Source organism: Gopherus flavomarginatus, chromosome 6 (assembly GCF_025201925.1).
Source record: "Gopherus flavomarginatus isolate rGopFla2 chromosome 6, rGopFla2.mat.asm, whole genome shotgun sequence".
Taxonomy (NCBI): domain Eukaryota; kingdom Metazoa; phylum Chordata; order Testudines; family Testudinidae; genus Gopherus; species Gopherus flavomarginatus.
Genome location: NC_066622.1, coordinates 56928871 through 56938285, shown reverse-complemented (window position 1 = coordinate 56938285; position 9415 = coordinate 56928871). Strand labels below are relative to the sequence as shown.

At 47.5% G+C, this 9415-nt stretch overlaps 1 long non-coding RNA gene across 1 annotated transcript; it reads left to right on the top strand.

The window, feature by feature from the left end:
• The first annotated feature begins 1360 nt into the window (after positions 1 to 1360).
• Positions 1361 to 4313, top strand: LOC127054319 (uncharacterized). Its single transcript, XR_007775209.1, has 2 exons — positions 1361 to 2152; positions 3637 to 4313. It is a non-coding gene; the product is annotated as an uncharacterized LOC127054319 (long non-coding RNA).
• The last annotated feature ends 5102 nt before the right edge of the window (positions 4314 to 9415 follow it).

Here is a 9415-nt window from a genome sequence, read left to right as displayed (position 1 = left end):
GATAGAAAGTCGCCCCCCTACAGCTCTGCAGCCTTGCACCCCTGGATCATACCATCTTGCCTTAATCAGAAGCCTGATCAGTGTGAGTTTATTACACAGGGTCCACCCCTCCCTCACTGTGAATAGTACATGAACCAGCCTTGTAATGGAGCTGAGATTTCCCAAGAACTTCAAGCAAAATACACCAGTTTAAGTAGAGCATAAAACAGATTTATTAACTACAGAAAGATGGAGTTTTAAGGATTATAAGTGGTAGGAATAAAAGATCAAAGTAAATTAACATGGAAATTAAAGATAAATTCACAATCTAAACTTTACACCTTATTACACTAGGGCGTAGTTCAGTTATGCACACAGGAAGGCTTAATGCTCGAGCTGCTAAACACATGCTAGGCAGGCTTAAGGTCGGGCTCCTCATGGCAGTAGAGAAGAAGACTCGGCCCCTGGATGGGCAGGCTGGGGCTTCCTGGATCCCATTTGCTCACAGCCAGCGCCCTGCCCCCACTCCCAAGTCATCCATGGCGCCCCCAGGTCGGCCAGAATGGAGCAGCAGTTTTCACTGCACTACGTCCACTTATGGCTTACAGGCAACTCCCAGACTCACCACAGTCCACCATCTCGGCCAGAAAGGAGCCCACTCAGCCTCACCATTGCTGCTTTTCCTTTTCCCCAGAACCCCGCTTCTCCTGGGCTGCAAGTAGCCATCCCTGGGATGCCAACAGGCAGCCACAGGGGTCTGTCTCCCAGCAGCCAACCGCACCTCCATGGGTTCAGCCCTCAGAAGGGCAGGTGGAGGTTTCCTGGATCCCAGTTGCTCACAAGCAGCCCAGCCTCCACCTCTAAAACCATCAGTCATGCCCCCAGGTTGGCCATAAAGGAGCCGCCATTCTCCACTTGGACTCAGCTTTGCTTGTTTTCCTTTCACCCAGTGTAGGGATTGATCCTGGCTGGCAAACCACCAGATAGTTAATCCCTGCAACCCCCCGTTACCCCCCCTGATCATAAGACCAGGCAAGTACAGCACTACATGCCTGAGTAGAATGAAAAACATAGCACGTCACGCTTGCAAGCAGCGGGTGAGAAGCAGGGAGATAAGGGAGATCCTCCGCCAGTAAGAAACAAGTAAACAAGGCTGTGATTCATGCTGATTCATGCTGACAATGTAACCAGAAAGAATAAAAGGGCTGCCACGCCGGCTGACGGGGCGCCTTCCTGAGCAAACAAGCTGTCTGTGTCTGGTTCCTTCCCGCATCTGGTGACCCCGACGTGATTCCAGCCCTCCGTACCCACCGGCCGGCCGAGCCGTGGTGCACCGCAGTGCGTCTTCGCACTCCCTCGTGAGTATGGGAGGGGATTTGTCCGTGCAACAGAAGGCTCATACGACAGAGCTGGTTCAAGTACTCAAGGTAACCGGTCGCACGACAGCATCACAGCGACATGTGGAGGAATTGCTCCATGTGATAGAGGTTAAATGCCCTTGGTACCCCGAGAAAGGAACTCTCGAGGTTTCTGACTGGCAAAATGTGGGCGAACGGCTCCTAAGGGAGCCTCGAGCGCCCATCCGACACATCTTGCTGTGGCAACATTGTGCAGAGGCAATCGGGCGTTTGCGAAAGGAGGCGCCCCCGCTTGCCTCTCCCACCCCTACCCCACCTCCCTCATATGTCACGGAGGTTGAAACCCCAAGTCCTGCACTCAGGGCGACACCCCCTAGTCTAGCCCCCTCTGAGTCCTTGCTGTCGTCGCCCTCCCCCTTTTGCCCCCTCCGGCTCCGAGCGCAGTACAGGCTGCTTTCGGCCCCAGCTGGCTGTGAAGGAAAAAATATAGACAGAGGCGGAGCAAAAGGAAATACAAGTTACAGAACTGAAATTACGTTTGCAAAGCTTAACTGTCCAGTAAGATCCAACAGTGTGCCTTTGTGACCCTGGAGTCGGTGTGGCTTGGTGACACCAAAGAAGCCACAGGCAGCCGACCTGGACTGGAATCTCTGAAAGAGACGCCGCAGGAGATTCCAGGGTGTAAAAGAACAGCCCTCCCAAGAGCAGAAGCATGTTGGAAATTCTGGACAAGCTGTATACAGGATAATCTCCCTTCCACCTCTCCCCCTCCTCTGAACATTATACACAGAAGTGGCCAGTCTGGACGTACCTGTGTAAGTATGAAAGGAGCTTCGGGCTTGGGGCATTAATATTTTCCTGAGTGATGTGGGAGCGTTCCCAACACTCTCCATTGTTGTTTTATTATTTTATTAATGAAGCTTTAAAATTCAGTCCTATGGTGTGTTTTCTTTATCTTCCCCCAGCGATCCTGTAGTGTCAGCCTGATCACCTAACACGAGGGATAGCTTGGTAACAGAAATTTGTCACAGTTTGGTGAGCAATTAAGACGGGGGGAGCACTGCAGAATTTACACCATCTATTTGTTTTACCCTTGTTATTTTGTGTTTGCTTTGCTTGGTACTGTTGGTGCTATATGTTGAGAATTGCATGAGTAAAAGTATGCCTTAATAGGATAAGAAAATGCTATTTGGTTTTGGTTCTGTTCTGTTTAACCGGTTACTGTTGTTTTTCTGCTCTGTATACATTTGGGCGTTAGGAGTGTGGGCGGAACTGAACCTCTCGTTCGTAATTCCTTGGAGTGGAAGCCATGAGTGCGAGGAAGCTCTGAGGTTGAATTGAGATCCTTCTGTCCCGTCCCCTGTAGCGGACAGTGTATAGAAGTGGGAAAGTCTGACTTAGACTGTACTTCCCTCTGCGCTCTGTGTAATTTCTTTTTTCTGTTTAAGTGTCAGCAGACAGATGGGTGGGTCTCTAGGTAAACCCTCTAAAGCGGTTTGGATTATATGTTAAGTAAATGGCCTTTACCTGGTGTTCAAAAAGGAATGTCAAGAGGAAATTAAATAGTTAAATGCCAATGGACTATGCGTTTTTGTCCAGGTGGCAAGCCTCATGAAGGAGGACTCGGGTAGTCTTGTGAGTGAGAATGTTTAAAGGAAAAGACCAGGAGGGGTGGGGGCTAGTTAAGGAGCCCACCCTCCTAGCTAAACTGGTAGTGGAACAAGTTGGTGCCCATGGAAGGGACGGTTCAGCAAGAAAAGCAGGATCGGGCCCAGGCAGACAGGCAACAGAGAGAGAGATTGGAAAGCAGGTTGGAAAACTTTAAGGGTGTAGTGGAAGGAAGGAGTCAGTAAGTGTAAGCGTGGGGATTTCAAATACCCAGGACTTACTTGGCATGGTGATTTAAGTTGATAAAAGTGTCTGTTGGGAGACAAGCAAGTGATTTAAGGGAGAGTGAGAAGTTAACTCTGTAGTTGCTGGAGGAAACAGCAGTTGAACTTTGTAAAAATGCTAAAGAAAAGGGCTCTTGGTGTCTGCGAAATGTTTGTAAATAAATTTAGGCAAAGAAATTATTGGATTGCTATCATTTGGTTTGGCTATGAACAATTTAGTTAAATTAGCTGAAGAATGTATACAGTGTTATGTAATTGAAAACCTGGGCTGCTTATGAAACAAATGTAAGAAAATATGGGGTAATTCCTCTGTTTTTGCCTGAAGTCAACAAGGGTATTTGTATATTTCAAGCGATGATTGTCTGCCCAGAAGGGGTGGGTAGACCTCTGTTTTTTTTGTCTTTCAGATAATCAGAGAAAACTGATGCCAGCTGAACAGCATTCAACGTATCATGCATTTACTGGCACAACAGGAATTATGTTTTGTGTTCTATGTCCTGTCTTGTGGTGTTTGTCTCGTGGCCAAAATTGTTGTGTTTAATATTTTCATAGGATAGTCTAGTTAAAATTAAATAGAAGGGTTAAATGCAGATACTTGTTTTATTCACCTTTGGAATACAAGGTGTTTGGATAAATCAGGAGAATGTGATACACTAAAGTCTAATGCATTTGCTTAAGTAAGAAAAAGAAGCTTCATTGGCCAAATTGTTAATTAAAGAAATTTTTGTTATAATTTGCATGCCAACGGTCTTTGAAAGCAAAGACATGAAAAGTTAACCCACTCCCCATATTGTACATGGGATCTTTCTGGCTACCTCACATTTCTAGCCAGAGGGCTGGGGATGGTGAAAGGCTATTGGACTAGAGGTTGAATTGAATGAACTCCTCAAAGTGGGTGTGCTTGTTCTAGCTCGTTGCTCCAAAGTTCTGTAATAAGGTTATTTTAGTAAAAGAGTATGTGTGGCATATATTAAATAATAAGACTAATGTACTGTATAATGGCAATGTTTACGTGTTCGTTGTTGGGAAAAGGTGTATAAGTGAAGAGTGAAAGTTTCCTTTGCAGGTTAAAGGAAGCCAAAAAGGGAGAAGAAAAAAAAGAACAGAATGAGTTAACTGAAAAGACAAAAGTAGCTAGGAGACTGTAGATAAGACACTGTCTCCATTCAAGGACACTGCTCACAGCTAAGACTTGGCTGATGACCAAGGAAAGGGGGGTGGGGCGTGAATGTGCCCAAGCAACTATGAGATCTGCAAAACACTGCCAGGCACTAATGAAATGTGTTAAGTTTCTTTTCTCACGGGTGAAGAAGCGCTACCCAAAGACCGAATCAGCCCTTGCCTTCTCGGATGCCCTTCAACTAGCCCTGGCAGGCTTTGTGGGCTCCCTGTCCTATCATATTTAGAAAGATCCTCGCCTGCATGCCATTTGTTACATTCCCACTGTATTTCGTAATCTTTGCCAGCAAACCCCCATAATTGATGCGCTTACAGTATTCACTGATGGCTGCCCAACCCGTGGTGTTGTTTCTTGGCGTACTGCCACGCAATGGCACTCGCGGTTTACCACTCCTCAAACAAGCCCTCAATGGGCAGAACTTGCTGCCCTTTGTTTAGCCTTTTCTCATTTTTCCATTGTCCCCCTTAATGTTATTACAGATAGCCTTTATGTTGCTAACGTTGGTACCGCTATAGCTGACAACAGATAATGGGCCAGCTTACTGCTCTCAACAAATTGCTGCCTTCTGCTCCCGTTGGGGCGTTGTGCACACCTTTGGCATCCCCTATAATTCACAGGGCCAAGCTATCGTTGAGCGCGCGAATCGTACCCTCAAAACAGCTCTCCTCCAACAACAAACAACAGGGGGAATCCCGCCCACGCTGCCCGACAAGGAGGAGTGGTTAGCACATGTTCTTTATACAATCAATCATTTAAATCTTGTTTTTGATGGTGCCCATTATATCTCCCGTTTACAGAAACACTTTAGGTGCAAGGAAGAACTCCCCACCCCTAAAGTAACGTATAGACAACTCCCTGGAACCACGTGGAGTGCCCCAGTCCCCTTGATTACCTGGGGGCGGGGGTACGCAGCCGTTAACATACCTAAGGGGCCTGTGTGGGTCCCAGCCCGTTACATCCGTCCATGGAAAGAGGACCCCACAGGCGGCCCGCAGCATGGCGTGGCACCAGGGTCTTAATAATCCCATTCCTGATTTCAATCAGTTATTAACAACAACAGTTACACTGTCTCAAGAACGGCGCCGCAGTACTCCCAATGCACCAGTGACGTGGGGACAAATAAAGTCCCTCCCACAGCAAGCTGAGCGTCTGCTGGAACAGCAAGAAAAGGAGAAAACCCCAGAGAATTTGTTAACTGCTTTTATTGCTTGCCTGAATGCTAATTCTTGTGTGATGTTATGTATAATGCCTTGGCCACCTCCCTGGTTGGTATACCTGGCCTAACCGTTATTAATAGCAATGATATTAACCGGCTAGCGTGTTTAGCAGTTAAAGCCCTTAATGCTACCCTATTGCTGTGGCATTGCTCAATGAGGAACAAACCGAATTGCGCCATGGCATTTTGCAAAATAGAGCTGCCATTGATTATCTTCTTTTGCTACATCACTATGGTTGTGAAAAAATTAATGATATGTGTTGTTTTAATATTTCTGATCACTCCCATGCTATTAATAATCAAATAGCTTTAATTAAAAATCTTACTGCTCAAATTCGAATTCACAATGACCCATTCTCCTCCTGGTGGGACTGGCTATCTAGCTGGCTACCAGGATGGGGTTGGTTACATCAGGTAATAACCTATGGAGGACTTTGCCTTTTATTCCTCATATTCACCTGCTGTGGCGTTCAGTGTATTCCCTCCTTAATTTCATTGTGCACCCAAGGGTGCCCTTGGGCAAGAAAAAAACCTGCCCTTCCCTTCTAAAAAGTAAAGGGGGAGATGTAGGGATTGATCCTGGCTGGCAAACCACCAGATAGTTAATCCCTGCAACCCCCCGTTACCCCCCCTGATCATAAGACCAGGCAAGTACAGCACTACATGCCTGAGTAGAATGAAAAACATAGCACGTCACGCTTGCAAGCAGCGGGTGAGAAGCAGGGAGATAAGGGAGATCCTCCGCCAGTAAGAAACAAGTAAACAAGGCTGTGATTCATGCTGATTCATGCTGACAATGTAACCAGAAAGAATAAAAGGGCTGCCACGCCGGCTGACGGGGCGCCTTCCTGAGCAAACAAGCTGTCTGTGTCTGGTTCCTTCCCGCAACCCAGAACCTCCCTTCTTCTCCTGGGCTGCAAGTAGCCACTCCTGGGAAGCCAAGAGGCAGCACAGGATTCTACCTCCCAGCAGCCAACCACACCTCCCCAGGCTTTGCAGAATGAAGGGTGGTGCTCTACTAACCCCACTTAGCCACACAGCTTCTTCCCTGCCTTCCCCAGCTCAACTTTCCTCTATTGCCCCATTCCTGCCTCACTTCCTCCTTTGGCCAGTCACGCAAAGGAGCCCAGCAGGAAGTGAGAGCCTCTATAGGCCAACCTCCAACAGCAGAGGTAGCCAAGTAAACAAGCCTCCAAATGGTGACTGGCCTAACTACTCTAGGTTCTCCAGCCTGACACCAAGGTGCTTTCTCCACTGCTGTCAGCATCCTCTGTCATGCAGGGGTTGGAGTTATCCCAGGGACAGGCCAATAGGAGGAGTGCCCTTTCTGAACAACAAGGGGATGTGGGAAAAAGAAGCCAGCCTGTTTCTGAACCAGGGACCTTTTGCGTGTTAGGCAAATGTGATAACCACTACACTACAGAAACTCCACCTACTGGGTCGTTGCTCACTCTGGGACAGACCGATGGACAAATCTAGAGAATGTGGTGGTAGCCCCTCGATAGGTCAGCTGGCAGGGCAGAGGACTGGAGCCAGCACTCAGGAAGTCGTCCTTACCTCGCCTGTGTGACTCCAGCTTGAGGGAGAGCTTCTTTTTCTTCTCCTTGCTGACAAAGAGCAAGAGAAGAATGAAAGGTCAGGTGGGCCAACTCGGTGCAGAAGCCCATGCTGTCTTTTCCTGCTGCATAGCCTGAAATGAGGGACTCGTGGCAGTTAAAGGAACTGCTGCACTCTCAGAAAACATCCCGCCCGTGCATAAAGGAGGATAGAAGAGCCTGTTAGTCTAGCAAGCTCCCAACTGAACTGTTTCAGCAGCTGCTAGGTTTCTTTTTGGCCTGTTACTTTTCTGTCTGGGATGTTGTTGTCAGCTGTGGCACAGAAAAAGGACGTCATTGCTAGCTGCCCATGAAGATAAGATTAACTTTTGCCTTCCTTGCTCGGCTTTACTTGCTTCCTCACCCTATTCCTGCCTTAGTTCCTGTGTTACCTGAAGGCAACGGGGGCCCAGCAGTACGAAGAGGAAGTTAGACAGCTAGACCCTGGTGGCAAAAGTTCTACCACCGCTTGCCACCCCACTCTCTTCTCCCAGCTTCACATATTGACCGCCAGGGACTTGGTGCCCAGCAGCGCAACGGAAGGCAGTGGGCAGAGCCACCCTCGCCTTGAAGCCCTGGCTCGTTAAACCGTATCTTCAATCGCTGATGACCAATGAGAGACCAACAGCGCTTGCTCTTTTAGCACTTGAAAATGCCATTGGTCAGTCACTGGATCTCTTTAATGCTGTTACATAACAAATGAAAATAGAATCTCAGTGTGACATTCTGTACCTTTGGGGGAGTGTGCTGTAACCCCCATACTCCTCATTTTCATATAATCATGATCTTATATACAGAGCATGCCTTGTAAGGTATCAGGGGAAAGGATATGATCTGCTGAAAGTCATTTCTCTACCCATAGATGTTTACCATTCATGCATATGAAGTTATGAGAATTGTGCAGTGTGGTTATCACTATGCTGTAAGGTGAGGGAGTCAGCCAAATATTAGCTCCCCAGTGACAACAGCAAGGAAAGTAACCAACACCCGGACAGGGTGTCAAACAACCCATCAACAGCCATTGTTCAGCAAGGGAGCTACAGTGCAATCACTTACCTGCAAGAGGACACTCCAGGGGAATTGCTCAGACTTGCTTGGAGAGACGCAGTGATGCTCACCTGACTCTGAAGGGGGAGCAAAGCCAAGAGGGAAGAAAGGACATGATAAAAGCAGAGACATTTGCCATGCTTTGTCTCTCTCGTCCACCTACATCTACAGACACCCCCACACCAAGCAACTGAAGCGCTGACGAAAGGGGAGAGCCTGGCTGAAAAGCTGGCCTGTGGTGAGAAGCATCTAAGTTTGTAAGGGCATTGAAAGGGTTAAGATCAGCTTAGAGTGCATTTTGCTTTTATTTCACAAAAACAACAAGGAGTCCAGTGACACCTTAAGAACTAACAGATTTATTTGGACACAAGCATTCGTGGGTAAAAAGCCCTCTTCTTCAGATGCATGAGTGAAAATTGCAGATAGAGGCATAAATATATATTGGAACATGATGTAAAGGGAGTTACCATACAAGGGGAGAACCAGTGTTGAAGGCTAATTCAGTCAGGGTGGATGTGGCTCTCTCCAAGTAATTGACAGGGAGGTGTCAATATCAAGAGAGGGAAAATTGCTTTAGTAGTGAGCCAGTCACCCCCAGTCCCTCTTCAAGCTCAAATTAAAATTGTTAAGTTTGCAGATCAGTTGTAACTCTGCGATTTCTCTTTGAAGTCTGTTTTTGAAGTTTTTTGAATGGCTTCTTTTAAATGGCTACTTTGAATGGCTACGTTTAATTGTGTTATTGAATATGAACATGTAAATGTGTTATAGAAGTCCCGTGTGGTCTAGTGGTTAGGATTTTTGGCTTTCACCCAGACAGCCTGCGTTCAATTCCCCACACAGGAACAATGCAGAGCTTCTCCTTGGAGGGGAGACAGGAAACAAAAAGAACGGGAAGGGATCCTGCCAGCAGCAGAGCTGAATAGAGTTGGGAGCAGTACTGGATTTGACATGGTGCCATAGTGCTAGGCCCAAGCCCTGAAGGGACCTGTAACAGTAACTTCCTCCCCTCTGCAGAAAAGGAGCCTCAGAGCAGCCTGGATTCAGTAGGGGAGCTGAGCTGAGACCCCAGAGGGGCCTGGGAGCTGTAGTTCCTTGACCAGCTGCCTGCCTTGGAGCAGAGAAGGAACATTTCCCAGCATTCCCTTGGC